The 25,814-nt window shown below is 39.6% G+C and overlaps 1 protein-coding gene across 8 annotated transcripts in view; it reads right to left on the reverse strand.

The window, feature by feature from the left end:
• FBXW7 (F-box and WD repeat domain containing 7) overlaps positions 1–25,814 on the reverse strand; it is a 281,649-nt gene that overhangs the window by 164,136 nt on the left and 91,699 nt on the right. The window contains exon 4 of one of the 8 annotated variants that reach the window (XM_037897394.2): positions 24,715–24,800. The exons of the other annotated variants lie outside the window; for them this stretch is intronic. The gene's annotated coding sequence lies outside the window, so the exon portion shown is untranslated. The remainder of the gene's footprint in view (positions 1–24,714; positions 24,801–25,814) is intronic. 8 annotated transcript variants of the gene reach the window in all.

Genomic DNA, 25,814 nt, shown 5'->3' on the forward strand with positions numbered 1-25,814 from the left:
TAACAATGGAATTAAATTTTAGAGCTGGCTCTCTGAAAGCTAATCAATGAACCTGTAAAATGTTTCTGCCTCAACACTTCAAAATCCACCTGCAAGATCTCCAGCCTCTACTTTAAAAAAAAAAAAAAAAATACAAGCTGGGGGTAGAGGGGTGGAGTAGTAAGGAGAACTACAGGATAAACTTTCATCAGCCTTGCTGAAGCCTATCAATATACTTTATACATTATTCAGAAACAGCAGAATCCATTGACATTCCTCTGGTTTTAGTGATTTAACATTTGGCTTAAATTAAGGATTCTACAGACTACTTCAGAAGAGAGAAATCCACTCATGGACATCCGAACTCCCCCAACTCCTCTCAACATACAAAGAATCAAACTGTAAGGAGAATAAAGTGGTTTATTCTGTGCATCACCAGGAAATGTGTCACAGAATGTTCTGATGTACATCATCATCTGGTGAATAGATCTAAAGTTTGACCTCATAAATAACAAGACACTTGCTGAAAAACAGCATGCAAAATTGCCAAGTGTGAAAACAGATGAAGTCCAAACTCCTGTCTGACAGCCTAGCCCTGGCCCTGCCCAAGCCCCAGTGAAAACCCCTCAAGTAGGCTGCCAGAGAAGTGGAAATTATTGGAATTATAATCTATTTAATATGTTTAAAGTGATACCGCTAACCTTGTTTTGGTGATAGAAAGGCAGAATAGTAGTAGTCCCAGTAGTTAGGACATTAGCCTATGACTTGGAAAACTTGGGTTCAAGTTTCTGCTTCATCACAAACTTCTTATGTGATTTCAGGCAAGCCACTTAACCTCCTAGACTAGGTTTTTAAAGGTATTTAGGGACCAAAACATGATGATAACATCAGTAGGCACCTTTCAAAAGCACACAATTGTCTAACTCATTGATTTCAATAGGATTTAGGCACCTATCTTCATCTTTAGACACCTAAATAGTTCTAAAATCTGGCCCTCTGTGCCTCTGTTCTCCATCTGTACAATGGGGGTACTAGTACTTCCCTACCTCACAGAGGTGTTGTGAAGATGCGGAAGAAAGAGTGAGATGCATGAAAGATACTGCAATGATGAGGGCCATATATGCATCTAAGATAAGACACTGACTCAAGAGATGGAATAGGAATTATTTAACTGAAAAATTATTCCCCAGGAAGAGATGCAGGAACAATGGGTGCAAGAGACTGAATACAGATATACAGTCTGTGATTTAAAAACCTGGAACCAGGGCCAGGCTTACAGAGATTGCCAGAGTTCAGTTCAACTTACAGTCCTCAGGAAGTCTGTGTATATTGTACTAGAGTACTAGGGATCTGAATCTGGTTAATTGTGATTGTGTGACTGGAAATTGCGTATGAAATTGCCATACACTAGCCAGATGATGAGACGGAATGAACTGACAGCCCTACTTCCCCCTTTAAGGCTGTCAAAAGAAACCTACCTAGATAACTTGGACCTGCTCTACACACATTTTTTGTACTGGTACCACCTCCCACCCCCACCTCCGTATGGATGAGGTTACTGTTGGTAAAAAGGTGCCTTATACCAGTATAGCTATTCCTGTGCAGGACTGGCCTGTACCAGTATACAGCACCTTTATACTCGTCTAACTGCATCCACAATAAAGGAATTGTACTAGTATAACTATAATGGTATATTATTTGCTATTCTTCTTGTGTGGAGACAAATGCTTGCTTTACTATTTCCATCATCATAGAGCCCTCAGTAGGAGTGTTACATCACTTGTAGCTTGTTCAGAATGTAGCCATGATTCAACTGAGGTCCACAAGACAGCAAAACCCTAGAGAGCGAAAAAAATTCCCCCTTCTCTTGTCCTTATTTCTAGCTGGAGCCAAATTAATTCAAATTGCACAACGCAGTGTCTACACTAGCCCCATGTCGACGCGTGGATGTCGACTCAAGAGCTACGCTTCTCGCGGAGGTGGAGTACAGAAGTTGACTTTACAAGCCCTTTAGGTCCATGGAAGGGACTCAGTAGTGTAGACACACACATGATTAACTCAGCCTAATACGGCTTATGTTGAATTAACTATGTAGTGTAGACCAGGCCTAAGCCTACTTAACTGGGTTGGTATAGTATAAATACTGAAAAGGAGGTGGTGGGACTAAGCTAAATTAATCAGAGTCTGTCTGAGCTTGAAATTACTTTTGTGAGGTCCAACACTGTCAAGCAAAGAAAAACACAGCAAAGAAAAACCCATGGCTGGCCTGTATCAACTGACTCAGGCTCGTGGAGCTCAGGCTGCGGGGCTGTTTCATTCCTGTGTAGACTTCCAGACTCTGGGACACTCCCTACTTGCTATGTCCTATAGCCTGGGCTCCAGCCTGAGCCCAGAAATCTACAATGCAATAAAACACTCCCGCAACTCAAGCCCCACATGCCCAAGTCAGCACAAGCCAGACACACGTGTCTAGTTGCTGTGTAGACATACTTGGGGGACCCGCTTTCATAGTCCATAGCAAGTAAGCTGGCAGTACGGCCAAATGCTTACAGGACAGCAACTATGCACAAAATCTTTTCCATTAGTTCTAAACATTTTTCCCCTTTTTGCCCTGATTTTCTCCATGACAATATTTTATATGTAAGCAGACCTGGACTTATCAGTACTCATCAATGGTAGATGATTCACACAATGATAAAACATAGCACTTCAAAATAACTACCCCATTACTTTTTCCAAATATGAACAGAATGCTTTAAGTCAAAGATGCATAAATAGTCTTCACTGAAAACATTTCTCACTTCTATTTTTTTATATATTACCGGTCAAAGCTAAAAATCAACATTCAAGATCATAGTATTTCAGAGTTTTTATTGTCTGGGTAAATGATGCACATAGAATATATATACACATCATTTACCCAGACAATAAAAACTCTGAAATACTATGATCTTGAACGTTGATTTTGCTTTGACCGGTAATAAAGCCTTGTAATACTACTTGGAAAATAAAAAACTTCTGCAGATTTACTGTAAACAATTTTTAAAACTTTACATATGCACCTCAAAATACCCAGAGAAAAGAACATTTTAGAATATGCATACAAAATATAATTTAACTCAGTCATTTAAACAAATTACATAAGTGCAAAAAAAAAAAAAAGCAGTAAACTTAATCTACAGAAGTTATAATGGAAATGTTGATAGCACAATATTACAACATCAGTGGATGAGGGGACAAACCTCAGGTTCCATTATAACATGGATCTAATTCCTGTTAGATATGTGGATTTGCTATAGCTAACTTCTATTAAAGGAATTAGATCCATGTTATAATGGAACCCGAAGTCTGTCCCCTCAAGACTAACTGCTGGCAACTACTTCATCTACATGCATAATGAACTACAAAATGATCAAGATATCACAAATTTTCAAAGAGAAAAAATTACTTGTAATTCTTGTTTGGTGAAGAAGGTATTTCATTGAGATATAATAAATTAACACTGATGAAGAAGTTAGGAGTGAATGCCAAAGAATTGGGGGTGCCTGCTGCAGAATTTGGTCCCATTTTGTTGTGCTGTACTTAGGACCTGCTCATTGATTTTTCTCAAAAGCATGTTGCATTGGTTAAGATTATAACTGATTAGACAAAGGCCAGAACTTCTACAATCTCCTATAAGATGCAAGAAAAAGACCATAACACAATAAGAACAAAGGGTATGAATGAACAGGTCTTTTATATGACAATTGTGAACTTCATGTTCCTTAAATGAAAGTGGGTAGAATCCCTGGCACACATCAGCGTGAAGGTACATTAGAGTCAATCAAAAAAAAACTGCACTTTGGCTTGTTTGTTTTGTTTACTTTATTTATAATGTATAAATCGAAGTGAAAATGAACACAAAATCTCAACTCTAATCCAGAATAATATATCAAGACAGACACAGAATCAGCTCCTGCCCCACAGCAGATATGGGGATATTTCAGAATGTTGCTTGCCATGAATCAAGCTTTGAACTGATGGCTCACTGAATTGCTGAATAGACTTCACTCTCAGTCTTTATAAAAGGGACGACTCATGCCAACGAGGTTACCTGGGATTTAAGTAATCTGATAGAAGATTTTCATAGTTGGTCAAATTAAGGGCAGTTGAATGCATAGTTTATATGGTCAAAGCATTTTTAAAAAGCCTAACCAACTAGATGAGTACATACTTCATTGAGTAACCATATCTTCATCCTTGGGTGTTCCATCCGCTTCACTCCATTTTTGTCTATGTACCCCATTTGTGTCATGACAAATCAAGATTTTACACTTTTCTGGGAAGCAGCTGTCTTTACTTGCTTTGTGAGCTGTTTACAGTGCTTCTGGGATGCTCAGCTAATAACAGCAACAGCAAAACAAGTAATAACACACCTGATGTCTAATGTATTGTTCCCAAAGAGTTAATGCCTCCCTACAATGGAGTTAGCAAATGAACTCATCCTAGCTTGCTCACACATTACATTGCTGTTGTATTATCATTTACTACTTGAACTAACGACACTCACTCAGTGGTTGAAAGGCCCAGCGTATCACTCAAAGCACCAGTACCTTTACTGAAAGTTTTGCACCTATAGATTCTGAACATTTGAACAGATTACTACTAGAGTTTGCTTCTCATGGTGTACATGTAAGTTTCAACTTCCACACACAGCCATCAGCTTACTTTCACATTCTGATATTTAATATGAAATCCCAATAGAAATGTTTTAGCCTGACCTCTACAATCCTTTCCCACTACTTCAAGTTAACTACAATACTTTCTACCAATCTATATATCTACCCGCATTACTCAACTTATTAGATTCTAGGGTTGAGATCATCAAGCAAGGCACAGTGAAGGACTACATTAAATAAAATTATGTAATTACTTGCTTGAAATTGTATGCATCTGCCTCCTGTTAGTTCCTTTTACTTTAATTAAGGTAATTATTTCAAAGTATTAGCACAGGAAAGTTTTGTGTTTGATGTGGAAAAAAGTGGGTTTGGAGAATGCATATGAAGGAGAAGCTGTTTGACACAGAGGATCAGAGAGAATATTCCAGTTATATAAGGCAGCATTGGAGAAGGGCAGAAGAACCATACGGAGAAGAGGCATGAAATGTAGAGTACGTGGTACAGCATAAGACCTAAGGAGGAGAGTAACAGGAGATAAATGATTAGAGGTACTATAGGCAGGGAAAGAACTGTGCAGCACTCATAGCCAAGAAAGTGCATTATTGATCTACTTTATTATGCAGAGTTTTGGAAAAGAGGACTCAGAAATAAATGTTCTAGCTAGCATAACATATTTTTATATTTAGTAACAGCTGCAACAGCAGGAATGGATACTTCATAACATTAGCACTCGATTGTTTATTTTGTTTCTAGATAAATTGGCTTTGTGCACACAAAAGAAAAGAACATGGTCATAAAGACCAATAATTCAATTCCCTAATTTAATTATATTTAAAACTTCCTATACAGTGGGGGATGAGGGAAGTCCACTGAATGCATCCGATGAAGTGAGCTGTAGCTCATAAAAGCTTATGCTCAAATAAATTTGTTAGTCTCTAAGGTGCCACAAGAACTCCTTTTCTTTATGGTGTAACTGAATACTTAATTTATGCATGTAATTACCCCAAATGGGTACACAAATTAGGTATTTGCATATACAAATTACTAAATAAAGGACAACTGGAGTAGTGGATGACCCACATTATGTGTCTTCCCCACTGATACTAAATGCAAGAGTAGCTTTGCTAATTAAACTTGAAGTCCTTCACAGACTGTTCCTGCCTTAGCTATCATTTCTAATACAGTATCAAGACAATGACCTCAACCATCATTCCGCAAATTATTCCATTCTTCCACAATTTTTTTTAAAAAGTTTTCTAACAGGCACCTTTGCATTTTTGCCATGCCATCTCTCCTTCATGGGAGCAGCTTTCTATAAATATCCAAAATCACCTCATTGTCCTCTCTCAAATCTTTCTCATATGTGAAAGCTACAAAAAGGCTCCAAGAAAACAACAAGCAATACTTAGGCAGCTGGAATGCTACCACACTTCATTATGCTGATCAATATCATTTCACTATTTCTGTGTGCTCCCCAGGTCTACTCATTGTTTCTGCCTGCTGCCTATAGTCTCACATTGGATTGTTAGCTCTTCTGGGGCAGAGATTGCCTATTTTATTAGATATTTATCTAGTTTCTGGCACAATGGGGACCTGGCCTGCAGGATTAGCACAACAAAAGTAATTAAATAAGAGCCATAATCTATCCCCAGCCTTCATACAAGCTTCCCATTGTCATCAGCAGGACACCCACTTTGTAATGCCAACCTAGTCAAAGGTCCAAAGTTTTGTAGGGCTGATCCACAGATAAAGACTGATTCTTCTGAATTACTGGCCCTTGTGCTTCTTTTTAGGTTCATAATCTGCATGGTCCAATGAAGAAAAGATGCTCTAGTTTCAGTAATGTTAACAATTTAGGGTAAAGCAAGGAAACTAGAAACCAATAATTATAAAATTCTTCTCTGAGTAATGTTTTTCAAATTGCAAAATGGAATAGAATGAACGAATAAATGAATGAATGATATCTATTTTCAGGTTTGGCATATTATATTTCACAAAGTTTTAGGCTAATTTAAATATATTAGGCCTGAAAATGTACAGTAATCCCACAACAGCAAGATATCTGCCAAATTAAACTTGCATTGCAGATCAGGGAAAGGTTGGAACTGACAAAACAACAGAACAATTGTCAGTACAGTAGGGTACGCATTTTAATTTACAATTCATTCATGACTGGTATTGGTGGAGGGGTTTGGTTGTGGGGAAATCAGGTTTTACTTACTCAGTCAACTGTTATCCTATGACAGGCAGCAAAATACGAAGCAAGAAACAAAACAGCAAAAATGCCCATTTTTCCAAAAGCAGTACCTTCAGTTGAAATAAGCATAAGTAGAGAATGAGAGCACTGCTTATAATCACATTATGTAGAACAGGAAGAACAGCTATTCCATGACTTGCAAAGAAAGCAGAAACCTTGCAATCATAACTTGAAAATTTATCTCAATTTACCTGAAATTTTGTTTCTTCTAATGGGAAAGTCCATAGATGATTACAGTGGACTTTCCCGCTCTGCTCTTCCTGGAGGCAGAACCAGACCTGTCAGTCAAGACAAGCTGAAAGTGGCTAAAAGACCTAGCCAGTTTGAGATACTTCTAAAACTGCTCTGAAGAGCTACTTCCCCCTACGCATTAAACAAGTAATTAAGCATAGCAAGAAAAACATACGAACATTTCCTTCCCAGCAGACAACTTCAAATTCCATCCCTAACACCAGTGGACAAATCTCAGGGACAAACGGGGACGGGGGAGATATAAAAACATAAAGGCTAACCTCGGAACGTTAAAACTTGTGCTGGTAGGGATGGATCTATGCACTTTCTCGCGAGAAGAAAAGACGACATTTTAGGGTAAGCTAAGATAAATTTTTGTATTCTTCCTTGCATGGAAAGTTCACAAATCCATTACAATGGGAATGCCAATAGTGATACATCACCAGAAAGAGAAAGAAAGGATGAATAACTATAAACAACATGAAGGAGATACATCTTCTATTTTCAATGGTTAAAGGGAGAGCACAGCAGACAGAACCTTCCTTGCAAAAAACAGGGACTCATGAGGCCCACACATTTAATTTGTAAAACTCAGTGAAGGGATGGAAAGATAATTACACAGCAACCCTAAAAAACTCTTTTTATATAGGCTTGAAAGGATTTGACTTCTATCAGTAAATGTCAATTTCACTGTATATACAAACCCACAAAAAATATTTCCATCAATTACAACTGAAATTTACAGATAGGCAAAGTAAAAATGCTGCCTGAAAACTTATTAGAGTTTGATTTAAGGCTATTTAATTCGTATATTTTGTCACATAATGTTGACAATCTGTGTTCAATGGTTATAAATAGGGCTGTCGATTAATCACAGTTAACTCACGCACTTAACTCAAAAAATTAACTGCAATTAAAAAAATTAATTGTGATTAATCGCACTGCAAAACAATAGAATACCAACTGAAATTTATTAAATATTCTGGATGTTTTTCAACATTTTCAAATATATTGATTTCTATTACAGCACAGAATACAAAGTGTACAGTGCTCACTTTATATTATTTTTATTACAAATATTTGCACTGTAAATATAATAAAAAATAGTATTTTTCAGTTCACCTCATACAAGTTCTGTAGTGCAATCTCTATTGTGAAAGTGTAACTTACAAATGTAGATTTTTTTTTGTTACGTAACTGCACTCAAAAACAAAACAATGTAAAACTTTAGAGACTACAAGTCCACTCAGTCCTACTTCTTGTTCAGCCAATCGCTAAGACAAACAAGTTTGTTTACATTTACAGGAGATACTGCTGCCTGCTTCTTATTTACAATGTCACCTGAAAGAGAGAACAGGCATTCGCATGGTACTTTGGTAGCCGGTGTTGCAAGGTATTTATGTGCCAGATATGCTAAACATTTAAATACCCCTTCATGCTTCAGCCACCATTCCAAAGGACATGCTTCCATGCTGCTGATATTCGTTAAAAAAATAGTGAGTTAATTAAATTTGTAACTGAACTCCTTGGGGGAGAATTTCATGCCCCCGGCTCTGTTTTACTCGCATTCTGCCATATATTTCATGTCACAGATGATGACCCAGCACATGTTGTTCGATTTAAGAACACTGTCACTGCAGATTTGACAAAATGCAAAGAAGGTACCAATGTGAGATTTCTAAAAATAGCTACAGCACTCAACCCAAGGTTTAAAAATCTGAAGTGCCATCCAAAATCTGAGAGGGATGTGGTGTGGAGCATGCTTTCAGAAGTCTTAAAAGAGCAACATTCAGATGTGGAAAGTATAGAACCCAAACCCCAAAACAGAAAATCAACCTTCTGCTGGTGGCATCTGACTCAGATGATGAAAATGAACATGCATCGGTCCGCTCTGCTTTGGATCGTTATCGAGCAGAACCAGCCATCAGCATGGATGCATATCCTCTGGGATGGTGGTTGAAGCACGAAGGGACATAAGAATCTTTAGCGCATCTGGCACGTAAATATCTTGCTACGCCGGTTACAACAGTGCCATGAGAACACCTGTTCTCACTTTCAGGTGACACTGTAAACAAGAAGCAGGCAGCATTATCTCCGAAAAATGTAAACAAACTTGTTTGTCTGAGTGATTGGCTGAAGTAGGACTGAGTGGACTTGTAGGCTCTTGTTTTATTTTTGAATGCAGGGTTTTTTTGTATATAATTCAACAATTTGTAAGTTAAACTTTCATGATAACGAGATTGCACTACAGTACTTATATTAGGTGAATTGGAAATACTATTTCTTTTGTTTTTTACAGTGCAAATATTTGTAATAAAAAATAAATATAAAGTGAGCACTGTACACTTTGTATTGTGTTGTAATTGAAATCAATATATTTGAAAATGTAGAAAACATCCAAAAATATTTAAATAAATGATATTCTGCTATTGTTTAACAGCACGATTAATCGCGATTAATTTTTTTTATCACTTGACAGCCCTAGTTATAAAGCTTTAGTTTTTTTATCCTAAACATCTGTCAATTTCAGTCTGACCTCACACACACAATGTGTGTGCAACTGTGAACATTAACATTGCTAAAAATTAAAAAGAAAACATCAATATTATCCCTCCAAATGATAAAAAAATTAAAAGTTCTGTCAACCCTATTTATATGTCGCATATGATCCTGCAGGCCAGGAGGTTGCTAAGAGTGAGTGATCACACAACATTCCAAAAGGAAAAAAGGCTTCTGCTATGGTAAAATTCTGCCATGACTATTTTAGCCATCTAATAAATGAACACTTGGCTTTATTTATTTATTGGGCAAAGGATGCTTGTTTGATTATAGAACAAATGACAAATGGAGCTAGAGATTTTCTGAACTGCTGAGTTTATTCAATATTCATTTCTCCCTCCCCCCCCCCTTTTTTTTTTTTTGTAAGTACCACCCATAAAGAGGAGACATGCATGTGAACTCGTCCCATCATCTTGAACTCTGCATCTTTTTGGCTGTTTAATCTCTGAAGGGCCAGAGACTCTAAACTGAAGCCAGAGGTTCCCCAGAAGCTGCCTCCTGGGTCTGCCCTGAAAGACACTTTGAATAGACAGATCACTCTGTCACTCTTAGGATCTAAATGGTAATTCATTAGTGTGTGCATGTTTGCTTGCTTTAACCTGTAAGTAACTCTCTTATTCCTTTTGCCTGGTTAGTTTATTACAGGATTGGCTACAGGCGTAGTCTTTGGTGTAGGATCTAGAGTACATTGATCTGGGGTAAATGATTGGTCTCTTGGCACTGGAAGCAACCTGATATGGTGTGATTTTTGATGTAAGTGAGCATTTATCACTAAGTCCAGTTTGTCTGGGTGGCAAGATAGAGAGAGTTTAAGGGGACTGTCTGACTCCTTAGTAAGACTGTTATTGTGGTCCATGAGTTCATATTTGTTACTGACTTGGTGAAATCTAATTAACGAACCACCGGTTTGGGGTGTCTGCCAATGTAGGCACTCAAAGTCGTGAGCCATTCCAGACAGCGTGACACAGGCACCTCCTTGGTTTTTTTTTATATAAGTCATTGTTAAAGTATTGTCAAGACCTGAGAACTACGTTTTGAGTAATCAGGATTATGTAGAAGAATCAGATATGCCCTAACAGTCCTAAAGTCAAGCCAACTAAAAATGCAGGAACTTTGTTTGTCTGTTATACTTGGGTGAAGTTGGTCCCCGAACAAGTTCTCCAGCCGATGAAACTGGTATTGATGGTCACCACCAACCCTCTGATATTTTGACATCTTGTGGTATTCCAAATATCTACTTTCTTGTAGCTAAAACAAGAAAGATTGCAATACTCCTTTCAGCATTGGGACTAGAAAAGATAGGTATGAATGATCCTGTGGGTTCAGCAAAAAAAAGGAAATTTCTGCAGAGGATGCATGTGGAATTTCACCCATGGAACCACATTAATAGTAATATTGCTCTCCTGCACTAGCAGTGTCAGAGCCCTGGCAAATGTGATTAAAGAACTGACTCTAATGTAGCCACCAGCTTCTGAAACCTATCCTCTGGTAGAAAAACTCTCAAAACTGGTAACTACAATGACCCCTTCATGTAATACACAGAGTCACTTGTTTCCTGGTGGGATTGAAAAATCAATATCCAGAATCATATTATTCTTATTTAGATGAGACAGGAACAGACTATATCTAAAAACATATTTCAATATTGTACTTCTACATCCATTTTGTACCCTCCAAAATAATCCCATGCAAAAGAAATAAGCTAATTCAAAAAGTATTCATAAAGTCAAGGAGTAAATAAATCACCTCACACTAAAAAAGGTTTGCTGTTGGTGTGGAGTAAAAAACTATCAATGCCTAGTTTGAACATCTTAAAGTTACACAGCTTCATAATGTACCTTAATAGCTAAAACACAAGACAAATACTGGATTTAAAGAGATGGCAACTACAAATATAGAATCTACAAGATCTTATTTAGCTCAAAAAGCAAGACACATCACAGGCAACCTTTGAGCATTTGCCTAAAAACCTTTTTCATAATGAAAAGCAAAGGAAACCTACAAAATGGAGAGGAGACATGGCACCATTTTTCCATGGGACTCAGCTGTCTTTATGCTAAAAGGGTCTAGCTCTTAAAAGGTCCTCTACATGGATCTGGACACAAGGGAACCAGCCAAAGCTCTTCAACTGATGTAACTACATAGTGATAGTAGAACCACAGACAGAGCTGTGTGCAATGCAACATATACTGTCAATGCATGTCTTGTTGCCCTGTTCTTTCACAGAGACAAACGACTTTTAGGCTTCTGGAGCTGATGAAGAATAAGAAGCATATTACACATAGACTCCCCCAAAATGAAGTAATATTTTGGCATCATTGACTAGTAATCAGTGACTTTGAGCTGTAATACTAACAGATTTTCCATTCAATAAAATGTAGCTTCTTCATTTCTTTTTCCTGAAGTATAAATAGGAAGCCTCTGTCGTGCCTGGTTTTCTGTCACAGAATAGGCAAAACCAGGCATTTAGGAGCACTGGGGAAAGAGCTGATCTTTCATGCAAGCACCTAATAAAGTTTCACCATTCCCTTTAATGTTAGAAATTCAGGTGTAGTTTAAACTAGATGTGAAGAAGAGTGTAGTAAGGTGGAATGGCCTCTCTCCAAACTGGAGTGTGAGGGACCATTACAGTCCCCTGGGTGGGCGGAGCCAAATCCACCCCCACCCCCCTCATCGGAAGTATTAGTGTGGGACAGGAAGTAGAAAAGGAGAGCGCTGGAGATCAGTTGCTGCTGAGCCACAGGAGAGAGTGGACATCTCTTCTAGGGAGCAGATGCCTCTGCGAGAGCCCAACCCAGCCCCAGAGTTAACCGACACCTTGCCATCAGGGGAGGCAGACAAGGACCCCGAGGAACTGCTGGCATTACCAGTGGCCAAAGACCTGGAGGAGACAGGGGATCTTTGGACCACTGGACTTTACACACAGACTGAGGTAGGAGGTAGCCCACGGGGATCAGACTCTAGTCCGGTTCTGCTGCCAGAGTGAGAGTCAGCATGTTGTGGCTGGAATCCCGCTGACCCAGTGGCAGATCACAGCGTCCCAGTCCAGGACCCCTAACAGTGGCAGAGTGGAGTCAGGTGGGACCGTGTCCCCCTACCCCCTGCCACTCCACCCCTGGGGCGGCAGCCTCCCCTCCATAGGCCAGGAGGCCTATGTTGGCGCTCACCCCCTGCCTAAGCCCCTAGACTGCTTTGGTGCTCACCCCCTGCCTGAGCCCCTAGACTGCTACAGCTCTGCCTTGAATATAGAGCCCTGTTTGTGGCTCTGCTTCACCCAGAGGAAGCCAGAGTCCCTCTACAGACTGTTTGTAGCTGTCTGCCCCAGACACATGGCTGTGGGCTAAGCTAAAGACAGTTTGTGTCTCTGCCCCGCCCAGAGGGCCAGAGCTCCCTGATAGACTAATTATAGGCTGTTAATTCCTGTCTGCCCCAGCCAGGTGGCTGTGGGCTAAACACTGTTGTGCTTCACTCCACCCAGGGGCTGGAACTCTCCCCTATAAGATGGTTACCTGCAGTCTGCCAGTAGTGAGGCAGCGTGGCCTCCCCCCTACTCAAGTGTGAGGGACCACTACAAAGAGATTCCAGGAAGCTTTCATTAATAAACAACATTAACCTGTCCCTGTGCTTCATTTCCAACGTGTAAAGACAACTTAAGAAGTTTGTTCTGGACGGTCCAAAACTGAAGCCATCCTCCTCCTGTAGTCTTGAATTCAAAATAATCTGGGGAAGATAGAGTTGTGTTCCTCATGTTTCCATCCAGAGACTCTCAAAAAGGAGCTGGGTTTTGCTGTAACGTCTTCTGTGCAGCACACCAATTCTCATTTACAGAACCTTTGGAAGAGTAGTCTGATAAGATTCTTGTGGCACAAATGCAGTCCCTGTCTCTCCCCTCATGATGTAGCACTAGAGCAGTTCTGCCTCACTTTTCCAAACAGAGTTTTCAGCACGCTTTGGTTTATGGATGCGGCTTATCCTTTAGTCAAGTCACAGAGTTTAACTCCTTTCAGGGTAGCAGAGTCTCCAAGTCGAAGTCCAACATAAACACAAACCAAAAGAATCTTCAGTTCTATTGGGCTCAGTTTTTAGCTCCCTTCCTTTCAGGCAGACTCCAGCATCAGTGTCTTGCCATAGCACTCATGAGCAGGTTTCCTGGTAAGAAATTCAACAGTCTGTGTCAGTCCTACCCTCTGCAGACCACCGTCTTCATTCAACTTCTGGCCCCAGCCAGGCTTCTCGTACAATATGGGAGCTACCGGTCTGCTCTCCTTTCTAATCAGCTCTGAACTGAGCTGGTTCTCTTCTTTTAACCACCCCTTCCAAGCCTGACAGCTGTTGTATATTAATCAGATGTTGCTGATGGTGCCTGGAGCACCTCATTAACCCTTCCTGGCCAGTCTGGGATTCATAAACTGCATCACAATGCTGCAGAGCAGAAACATGTATACGTGTAACTGAGGACAAGGTAGCAGAGAGCACTCAAATGCTAGGCCTATGTACAGTAACTAATATATCCCTGGGGCCCAGAACATTTATTTTACACATGCGCATGTCAAGGGATCCAGAGTGCTCTACTGCAGAGGTTACAAAAATGGAATGAGAGCGGAGTCAGGACAAGGGTACTCACCTAACTTTAATTCTAAACATTCCAATTGGCAAGGAAGTGCCTAAGTACTCCTGTCACTGATTTTCTAGGATTCCAGATTCACATTCAGGGAGAATGAGCAGTCAATTCTCGAAGGAGAAAAAAGCCATTCAGACCGCTCACTTGAATTAGAGGAAGGTAGTTTGTGATTCATGTTTTGTTTAGAATTCATCTGACATGCTGCAATTTATTTCTTTTATCTTGCATTGATTTGGCAGAATGTTTTTCATATTGCATTTGAAAATCATGAATTGTTAGTGAAGCACAAGGTGTCTTTTTAAAATAGAAAAACTGAACCAGTGACTTGTCTTACATTATTAAATTACTATGTAAAATTGCAGGTTGTCATAGCTGTACAAGAAATGGTTTTGCTTGCTATTGCACTACCACTCAGTCCATTGTGTTTAGACATTCCCTTGCTACATCAGTTTTTGCCACCTAACCAAAACAGGTATAGAAAACATTTTGCTGTCACTCAAGATATTGTAGGAGCAAGGTAAAATCAGATGGAAAATGCTTTTGTATCTATTCTGTTGTGACATCCAGGAAACAATTTCAACTCCCAGCCAAGAATTCTGAAGATCTGAGGTGGGGTTCAGGAAAGAAAAGAGGTGTAGAAATCGGAAACTGTTGGAGGGATGACACAAAGAAAGGAAGGCAGTCTAATGGGTATTGGCAACTGTGTGTCAGGGAGCCAGCACAGGAGGAAAGAGGAAAACAAAGTGACCAGGCAAACAGATGGAGCCAAAAAAGTTGGGAAAATCCCAAGTGACAGTGGCATTAGTGGGTGCATGATTCACCCATGACATCCTGTGGTACTCCAATTATCGACTTTGTTGTAGCCAAAAAACCAACCAAACAAAAAAAAATTGCAGGAGTCCTTTTGGCACTGGTAAAAGAGTTAGTAGAAGAGGAGCTGTAGACTCACAACAGAGGTCCAGTTCTTTCTACAGACAGGCTTGCAGCACACAGTCTAATGGTTAAGGCAGGGGAATCAAAAAAATAAAAAAACATCTGATTTATATTCCCAACTCTTCTATTTACTGCAAGAGTTTGGGAAGTCACTTTACCTTTTTGTGCCTCCGTTTTTCCAACTATAAAAGGGAGATAATAATACCTTTTTAAAGTTCTTAAAGATAACCAGAAAAAAGTTGCAATAAAGGTACAATGACTTTTATTATTTTAACACCAGCTTTCATCAAAGCACTTTAGACATTAATTAACCGTCAACTCATCTGCAAGGTGCTTTAGTATGCCACCCATTTTGCAGGTAGGTAAACGGTTGCACAAAGTATGTAAGTGATTTGCTCAGGGACACTTGGTGTAATCAGTGGCAGAGTCAAGATTAGAACTCTGTCCTAACACACAATCTACTGCAATAACCACAAGCCATCACTCCTTCAGAGTCCAAAAAGTGGAAGAAGGAACCAGTTATAATCAAAGAACACCACTTTCTAGTTTATTTATCAAGCTTTTTTACACCGAATAATAGAAATATAAAGCTAGAAGAAACCTCAAGAGGTCACCTAGTCCACCCCACCCTGCACTGAGGCAGGACCAAGTATTCCTAGACCATACCTGACAAGTATTTGTCTAACTTGCTCTTTAAAACCTTCAGTGATGGGGACTCCCCAACTTCTCTTGAAAGCCTATTCCAGTGCTTAACTATCCTTGGAGTTGGAAATTTTTTCCTAATATCTAACCTAAGTCTCCCTTGATGCAGATTAAGACCATTACCTCTTGTCCTATCCTCACTGGACACTGAGAACAACTGATCACCGTCATCCCTATAAAGGCCCTCAACATACTTTAAGACTTATCAGTCTTTTTAAGACTAAACATGCACATTTTACTTAACCTTTATTCATAGGTAATATTTTCTAAAACTTATCATTTTTGTTCTTCTCTGAACTCCCTCCAATTTGTCTATATCTTTCTTGAAGTGCAGCACCCAAAACTGGACACAATTCTCCAGCTGAGACTTCACCAGTGTCAAGTAGAGTGGAACATTTCCCATGCCTTACACTCCTGTTAATACACCCCAGGAAGATACTAGCTCTTTTTTTGTTTCTTTTGGCAACTGCATCTCAGTGTTGGCTCATTCACTTCATGATCCACTACAACCCCCAAATCCTTTTCTTCAGTACTACTGCCTAACCAGTTATTCCCCATTTTGTAATTGTGCATTTGATTTTTCCTTCCTTAGTGTAGTACTTTGCATTTGCCTTTATTGAATTTCATCTTGTTGATTTCAGGCCAGTTTTCCAATTTAAAAAGGTCATTTTTAATTCTAATCTGTCCTCCAAAGTGCTTGCAACCACTCCTGGCTTGGTGTCATCTGCAAATTTTATGTGCTATATCCAGTAATAACCATACTGGACTCTGCTGACTCATCACTGAAGCAATATTTGTTGATAAGCTACCTAAACCATCTTACTAACACAAGAAGAAGCTACAGCTAAAACAGAAGTATCATCTGTCATTGTAATTTTACATTGCCAGACTTGGTAATGATGATCAGTGACAAACAGAAATACCACGTGCTCACGCTGTGTGGAAGTTTGGAGCAGACAAATGGTATAAGTGGGGCTCAAGAGCTGCTTACTACGAGTTTCCTTGATAAGGAAGAAGAGATAGCAAGGAGAAGAGCAGACATTCCATTCTTTTTTCAAGGTGAGGGAGGACGTCCAAATATGATTGAGTGTGGGTGGGAAAGTAAGGGGATGAACTGGAAGAGAGAAGTAGGGAACAGAGATTTAAGGGGAGCGGGGAAAGAACAGAAGACCAATGTAAGGAAAGAAGGAAGATACACAAGTGATTGGAGAGGAGGAATAGGAAATACTAAACAACAACAAATACTGAAAACAATTCAATAAAAGATGTGCTATGTCAGGAAAGAAAAAGTAAGCATATCAAAACCATTGTAAGTACAATAAAAGTTCATCAAATTGAACTCTGAATCACTGTTACAATTAAGTACAGTGAACAGCAGGAAACGATTTTATTCTTTTAAATTGGAGAAGCAGGCTCAGGGTAGAGTTGGCAAGAGAGCTCAGTATTCTTCATTTTAGCTACAAGTTTTAGCCCATAAGCTAATAAGAAAAGGGGGAAATGTCTCATGTAGTTGACCAACCTCCCAGTCACACAAGAAACTTGGACCATTTATTTAACTTAAATTCATCTAGGTCCTTGAGAATATCTTGAGAACAGGCAGAGGATTGTTCAAATTTGCATGGGTTTTTAAGTACACGTTGAAGCCAGCTTATTCTCCTTTCCCAAAGAGGAAAAAGCTGGTGTCAAAAAGAGGCCCAAAACAAGAGAAGAGAGATAATAGGAACAACTAAGCCAACCCTGTAAATAATCCTTCTTACCTCATTGTAGGAAACAAAGCTTTCTTCCACCATGAACTAAAAAAACTCTTGTCTAACTACCCACTCTGTGGCTTATAGATGGCATATGATAGACTTGTACTGACCTTTAGATTTAAACCTGTATCTCCCTAAGTGAGAATAATAACCTGCAGGCCTCCGAGAGAAATCAGAAGCTTGGGGAAGTATGAGGTGATTATAAGCAACGCTGGTAACTGCCTATTAAGGTTGCCTGACACTTCTCATTATAAGATCCGGGTTTTAGTTGCTTACAACTTTGCCAGACTTTAACTGTTTGAGCTGAATTTTTTCATGGGAGCTCTCTGCCTCAGGCTGATAATTTCTGTATTTGTTTTAGCCAAAACGGTTCAGCAATTTCTGAAAACGATGTTAGGGAAAAATACATGTCCCCTTACTTCAAATCTGGAGACCTTTTCTTTGAAATGTTCTAGTACCCCCCATGCTTTGGACTTGTGTCAAAAATGTGCCTTTTGTAGTCCCTGTGAAATTCCACCCAAATTTGGATGAGTTATAAGCATTTGAAAAATCTCAATTTGCAAATGCTTAGTAGAGACTGGCTGCTAGAGCTTAAAAGCTAAAAACTTCAGAGTCCATCCCCACAGAGCATGTTGAAGCCTCTCACAGCTCCTAAAAGAAAAGGAGTACTTGTGGCACCTAAGAGACTAACAAATTTATTTGAGCATAAGCTTTCGTGAGCTACAGCTCACTTCATCGGATGCATTCAGTGGAAAATACAGTGGGGAGATTTATATACATAGAGAACATGAAACAATGGGTGTTACCATACACACTGTAATGAAAGTGATCAGATAAGGTGAGCTATTACCAGCAGGAGAGTGGGGAGTGGGGGGGGAACCTTTTGTAGTGATAATCAAGGTGGGCCATTTCCAGCAGTTGACAAGAACATCTGAGGAACAGTGGGGGGGTGGTGGGGGAATAAACATGGGGAAATAGTTTTACTTTGTGTAATGACCCATCCACTCCCAGTCTCTATTCAAACCTAAGTTAATTGTATCCAGTTTGCAAATTAATTCCAATTCAGCAGCCTCTCGTTGGAGTCTGTTTTTGAAGTTTTTTTTGTTGAAGAACTGCAACTTTTAGGTCTGTAATCGAGTGACCAAAGAGATTGAAGGGTTCTCCGACTGGCTTTTGAATGTTATAATTCTTGACGTCTGATTTGTGTCCATTTATTCTTTTACATAGAGACTGTCCAGTTTGACCAATGTACATGGCAGAGGGGCATTGCTGGCACATGATGGCATATATCACATTGGTAGATGTGCAGGTGAACGAGCCTCTGATAGTGTGCCTGATGTGATTAGGCCCTATGATGGTGTCCCCTGAATAGATATGTGGACACAGTTGGCAACGGGCTTTGTTGCAGGATAGGTTCCTGGGTTAGTGATTCTGTTGTGTGGTGTGCGGTTGCTGGTGAGTATTTGCTTCAGGTTGGGGGGCTGTCTGTAAACAAGGACTGGCCTGTCTCCCAAGATCTGTGAGAGCGATGGGTCGTCCTTCAGGACAGGTTGTAGATCCTTGATGATGTGTTGGAGAGGTTTTAGTTGGCGGCTGAAGGTGATGGCTAGTGGCGTTCTGTTTTCTTTGTTGGGCCTGTCCTGTAATAGGTAAATTCTGGGTGCTCTTCTGGCTCTGTCAATCTGTTTCTTCACTTCAGCAGGTGGGTACTGTAGTTGTAAGAATGCTTGATAGAGATCATGTAGGTGTTTGTCTCTGTCTGAGGGGTTCGAGCAAATGCAGTTGTATCGTAGAGCTTGGCTGTAAACAATGGATCGTGTGGTGTGGTCTGATCAGACTGCACGTGCACCATCCCCACATAGCGACTGTGCATGCTCTAACCCAGAGCTATGGGGGCTCAGAAGGACTTTCTCTGAGAATACTGATCCCAACTGCTCCAGGTTGGGTGGGGCAAGGCACCAAAACCGTAAGCAGGATGCCTGTCTCTCATGCTCTTAATTACCCACACTGCATGGCTGCTAGCAGAACAGAAGAGGAAGCTGCCTGATTCAAATATATAGGGACAAAAGCCAGAATGGGGGGAAGGAAAAAAGCAGACTGTAATAACGAGTCTGGGAGCCACTATGGTGGGGGAAGGACCCCGGGTTCACACAAATAACTGAGGAAAGAAGCAGACTAGGACTGGCTGAGCAAGGAGACATGGACTGAGAAAGGGGAGAGAGATTGGATAGCAAGCCCAGAGAGTGGTTCTATGGTAAGAAGAATGGGTACAACATTTTGCAAGGGACAGAAGGATAGCAGGAGAGTTTGCTGCCTTCTAGGAACAAAGACTAAGGACACCACCACAAGAATAAGCAAGATTCTAAGACTGGTTCCTTTGGTGGTGATCTACATTGACATGAGTGACACCACATAAGGTACCATTCCACAGATTCTGGATTGGAAAGAATGCTGAAGGAGAGGAATATCCACATAATCATCTCAGAAATTCTTCCTGTTCCTCGAGCAAGAGGGAAAAAAAGAAGGCAGAAGATACTGGAGGTGAACGGATGGCTAAGTAGATGGCATAGAGAGGGAGGTTTTGATTTTGTGGAACACTGGAACACTTAGTATGAAGAGAGGGGATTGTACAGTTCTGATACCCTCCATCTCAACAGAAGGGGTACTATTCTCTTGAGTGATAAATTAGTTATAGTAGTAAAGGAGGGCTTTAATCAACCATGAAGGGGGGTGAGGAGGTATAATTAAGCAACTGTGGTACAAACACCCAAATATGTAAACAGCCTCATGGCATCATGCATATTACAAATCCAAGTACTACATGGCATGCAAGGATCACATTTTTAATTGTTTAGATACTAATGTTAGGAGCGTGGTAATAAACAAGAGGCACTGGAGATATTAATGTATTAAAAGAAATAAACAGAGTTACTTAATATTGGTGGGCTGGGTCTTGTGATTGGGATGTTAAAATCGATGGTTATCTACCTTGTTTCGCAAGGCTAGAATGGGGGCAAAAAAGGGAAGGAAGGTGGCACTTCACATCAAAGACACAATTACCTGTTAATCATCGAAGATTAAAAATCACAAGAATGAGAACAGTTTGAATGCTTATGGATTAAAGATGGGGTACTGGTGGACATCTGTTACAGACAACTTAATTAGACTAGAATAATGGTTTTCAACCTGGGGTCCACAGACTAAGATTTCCAAAGGGAATTCTTTTGAAAATCCTCCATTTGAAAATATTTAGGGGTCCAGAAATGAAAAAAGGTTGAAAACCACTGAACTAAAGGACAAAATCCTCATTAAATATCTATCCATAATATGTAGGAGGAAAAACATATCAAAGGTGACTATAATCTGAGGGAGATTTTGCTGGACATTTTATGCAGCCAGTAACAAAACTTCCTTAGAGTTTCTAAACAGAATAATTTTTAACACCAAATCCTGCACCCAACTCAATATTGGTCCTTATTCTGACAGACAAGAAAGAGCAATGATCACTGACCTAAACACTAACCGTTGCCGAGGTATCAGTGATCATACACGCATAGAAATATAGGAGTGGAAGAGACCTCGATAGGTCATCTAGTCCAATCTCCTGCATTGTGGCAGGACTAAGTATTATCTTCTAGACAATCCCTGACAGGTGTTTGTCTAACCTGTTCATAGAAATCTCCAGTGACAGAGATTCCACAACTCCTTAGATCATTTGTTCCAGTGCTTAACTACCCTTACAATTAGGAAGATTTTCCTAATCTCTAACCTATATCCCCCTTACTGCAATTTAAGCCCATTACTACTTTTCCTGTCCTCAGTGGATAAAGAGAACAACTGATCCCCCTCCTCTTTATAATGACCTTTTACTTACTGGAAGATTTATCTTCTCTTCTCCAGACTAAACACACAATTTTTTCAATCTTTCCCTGTAGGTCATGTTTTCTAGACCTTTACTCATTTTTGTTGCTCTCCTCTGGATTATCTCCAATTTGTCCACATCTTTCCCGAACTGTGGTGCCCAGAACTGGACATAGCATTCCAGTTGAGATCTTATCAGCTCTGAGAAGAGTGGAAGAATTTCTCTTGTATCTTGCTTACAAAATTTGTTGACTAACATTTAGTTTGTGATCCACTTCCTTTTCTGCCGTACACCATCTAAGGCAGTCACTACTTATTTGATATTTGTGCAACTGATTATTCCTTCTGAAGTGTAGTACTTTGCATTTGTCCTGTTTTTCATCCTATTTATTTCAGACCATTTCTCCAGTTTATCAAGATCATTTTGAATTCTAATCCTGTCCACCAAAGTGCCTGTAACCCTTCCCAGCTTGGTATCAACTGCACTCTTTATAAGTGTACTCTCTCTGACATTATCCAAATCATTTATAAAAATATTGAATAGAATCAGACCCAGGACAGATCCCAGGAGGAAACCACTCAATATGCCCTTCCAGCCTGACTGTAAACCATTGATAACTCTCTGAGTTCAGTTTCTCTATCAGTTGTGCACCCACCTTACAGTAGGTTAGTCTAGGCTATATTTCCTTAGTGTGCTTATGAGAAGGTCATGTGAGACAGTAACAAAAGCCTGACTTACATCTATTGCTTCCCCACATCCACAAGGCTTGTTACCATGTCAAAGAAGGATATTTGATTGCTATGACATATGTTCTTGACAAATCTATGTTGACTGTTACTTATCACCTTATCATCTTTTAGGTGTTTACTATCAATTATTTGATTATTCACTCCATTATCTTCCAGGTACCAAAGTTGAGCTGACTGGTCTATAATTGTCCTTATTCCATTTTTTATCAATAGGTACTATACTTACCCTTGTCCAGTCCTCTGGGATCTCTCCTCTCGCTCCATGAGTTCTCAAAGAGAATTGCTAATGACTCAGACATCTCTTCAGCCTGTTCCTTAAGTATTCTAGGATGCATTCCGTCAGGCCCTGCTGGTGAAGACATCTAACTTGTCTAAATAATTCTTAACTTGTTCTTTCCCTATTTTAGCCTCAGATCCTACCCCATTTATCCTCATGTTCACTATGTTAGTCGTTCAATCACTGCTAACCTTTTTGGTGAAAACTGAAACAAAAAAGGCATAATGTAGCTATATTTACTTTGTGGAAATAGAATATGTCACAACTAGTAGTATCGGTAAGTATATTTAGAACTTTAAAAGGGCCAGTTTTCCAAAGCTTAAAGCAATTATTGGCATAACTGACTGGGAACAAATTCAAAATGGAAACTTTAACAAAAACTGGAAATTGTTCAAGGACATTCTATTGGATGCCCAAAAAGCCATGGTTCCACAGACATTTAAAAACAGAAGTTATGCTGGGCAAGGAGCCAATCTGGCTAAAAAGAGATGTGAATGTGGTGATAAAACATAAATAAAATATATAAAGGATGCAAAAAAGGGGAAGTAAATGGCAATGAATATAAAGTTTAAAAAAATGCAGGCAACTGATAAGGGAAGTCAGGTATAGGTCCATCAGTACATGCAGACGCTAAACTTGTAAACAGTGATGTAGAAAAGGCAGGAATGTTAAATAGATATTTCTACTCTCTATTCAGAAAGAGATACGAGGATGTAGCCAACCCATGTGATTTTGTAGATAAAATATTAAGATTATTATCTGTAACAAAGGAGCACGTGAGGCAGAATCTGCCAAAATTAACATTTTCAAATAAACAGACCCAAACAATTTACAACCAAGAGTCTTGAAGGAACTAACAAAGGAGCACTTTGAACAGCTGTTACTTTTTAACAAATCTTGAAAAACAAGGGACATTCCAAAGGACTGAGGACTGCCAATGTAGTTCCAATATTTAAAAAGGGAGAAAAGGATGACCCAAGGAATTGTAGACCAGTTAGCCTGACGTTAATCCCAGGTAAAATAATGGAACCGTGAATTTGGGACTCTGTCAAAGAACTAGAGGCTACACAGCATGGTTTCATGGACAGTCAGTCCTGTCAAATTTTTTTTTTTTTAAAACAGGTTTACAGACTGGTTGATAAAGGCAACTGTGTTTCCACACCATATATAGATTTCTCCAAGGCATCTGACTTAGTATCACATGACATTTTGATTTTTTTTAAAAAACTGAATTATACAGAATTAACAGAATACACATTAGATGGATTAACAATTGGCTCACAGACAGATCTCAAAATGTAGTTGTTAATGGGGAGATCTCAATGAGCGGGATGAGATGTTATACCTACAGGATGAGAGATTGACTTAGAAAACAGTGACTTAGAGAAAGACATAGGCATAATCATAGGTACTTGCTTCAACATGAGCTGTCAGTGCAACACTCTGGCAAAAAAGCTAATGAGATCCTCAGATGTGTAAAAATGGACAACATCAAGCAGAAGCATGGAAGTGATCTTGACCTTTGTACACAGAATTGGTAAGACCACTGCTAGAATGCTGTATCCATTTCGGATAAATTACACTTTATGAAGGATGAAATACTGGAAGAGTTCAAAGGAGGGTCACAAAAATTATTAAAGAGTTGGAAAACATGTCTTACGATGTGAGGCTTAAGGAGCTCAACCCATTCAGTTTATCGAGGAGAAGGTTGAGAAGTAACTTGAACCCGTTGTATAGGTTCTTATACATAGAAAAAATATATGATAGTGGGGAATTGTTCAACCTTGCTGACAAAGGCATTCTGACAAATAAAGCAATTTCTTGTATATCTTTGGAAGACCTTATCAAATTAAGTTATTAAATTAAGTGTCTTTGGGGCCCATTGTATTAAATGCAAAGTTTATGTATTATCACGGGCCAGGACTGCATACAACTTCTCTGCGAGGGAGGCCTGGAAGTCCAGGAACTATATTGAAAGTGTGCCAGACAAGAATGGACTTCTGGAACAATGGAGTGAAGTGGATTTCCTGAGAAACACAAAGGGAGAGGTTAACAAATGCCTTCACCTCTGATTACACCAAAAAACAGCCTTTTGAAGCTACGCCCTGAAGAGTGAATGATTGTTTGCCGACTACCTGTTCTCAGAGACTGGAGATCAAAGGCTCGAGCTGTATAAAGAAACAGTTTGTGTTCTGGTTCCAAATCAGAGGTAGTAATGAACCTGTAACAAAGAGAAAACCCAACTGTGTGTTTTGAAGGAATGACACCTACCCAAGTCTAAAATTTAAGTTGGGGTGACCTCTGGTAAGCTTTTTAGCACACACGTAGGTTCTTTTATTGTTTTTAATGTGTTTTATCTGTAATGCTTTCACCTTTAGAATAAATGTCCTTACTTAGAAAGAGCAAGTGTGGTAACTTGTAACAGAGTAATTACACTGTTCATGGCCTCTAGAGAGAAAGCAAAGCACAGACACAGGACTGTTTAGGCAGTCTGGCTTGCTGGGAATATCACAGTGTAAATCAAGGAGCTGTGCTATCTTGACACCCTGGTCAGGAAATAGAAGGACACAGGTCTCTCCCCAAGAGAGGTAATGGCAGAGAAGCTCAGAGCCTAGAGTGGGTGCTGTTACGTTGCACCCCACAATGCTTTATGGAAATATGCTTATGAATGCAAATATGACATGACTGGAATATGTTTTATGCTACAAATGTCATCTAACATATCTCTGCAAAGGTTATGATCTACTGAATACATTCATGCTATTTGTATGCATATATCATTTTTGTATTTGAAGTTATGAATATTGGCTATGTACTTGTTTAATTTTAAATAGCCTCAGTGAAGTAGTTGGTCAGCTTCCTGAGAAAAGACTATTCTCAGTAAGTGCCCAAACAAGAAACATTTAAGCCAACAATGAACTTGGAGACACCAATCCACATCTGAGCTTTCTCAGGAATGTAGCTTGGCTGGTAAGGAACTCAGTCATGCATGGACTTGCCCATGTGACTCCAAAACTCCATTTTTAACTGGATTCTACACAGGGGGAGGGAGGGGTGTCCACCCACAAGAGAAAATCTATTTAAACCCCTGGGAGACCCCTCTATTTTGTCTTCAGCTAGCTCAAGAGATAGCCTTTCTACCCCAAAGGATAGCTGAAAGAAACTGGAACAAAGGACAGTAACCACAGGTGGTGTGAGTAATTGCTGAACCCAGCTTAGAAGGAGACTAGTCTGT

Source organism: Chelonia mydas, chromosome 4, assembly GCF_015237465.2.
Source record: "Chelonia mydas isolate rCheMyd1 chromosome 4, rCheMyd1.pri.v2, whole genome shotgun sequence".
Taxonomy (NCBI): Eukaryota; Metazoa; Chordata; order Testudines; family Cheloniidae; genus Chelonia; species Chelonia mydas.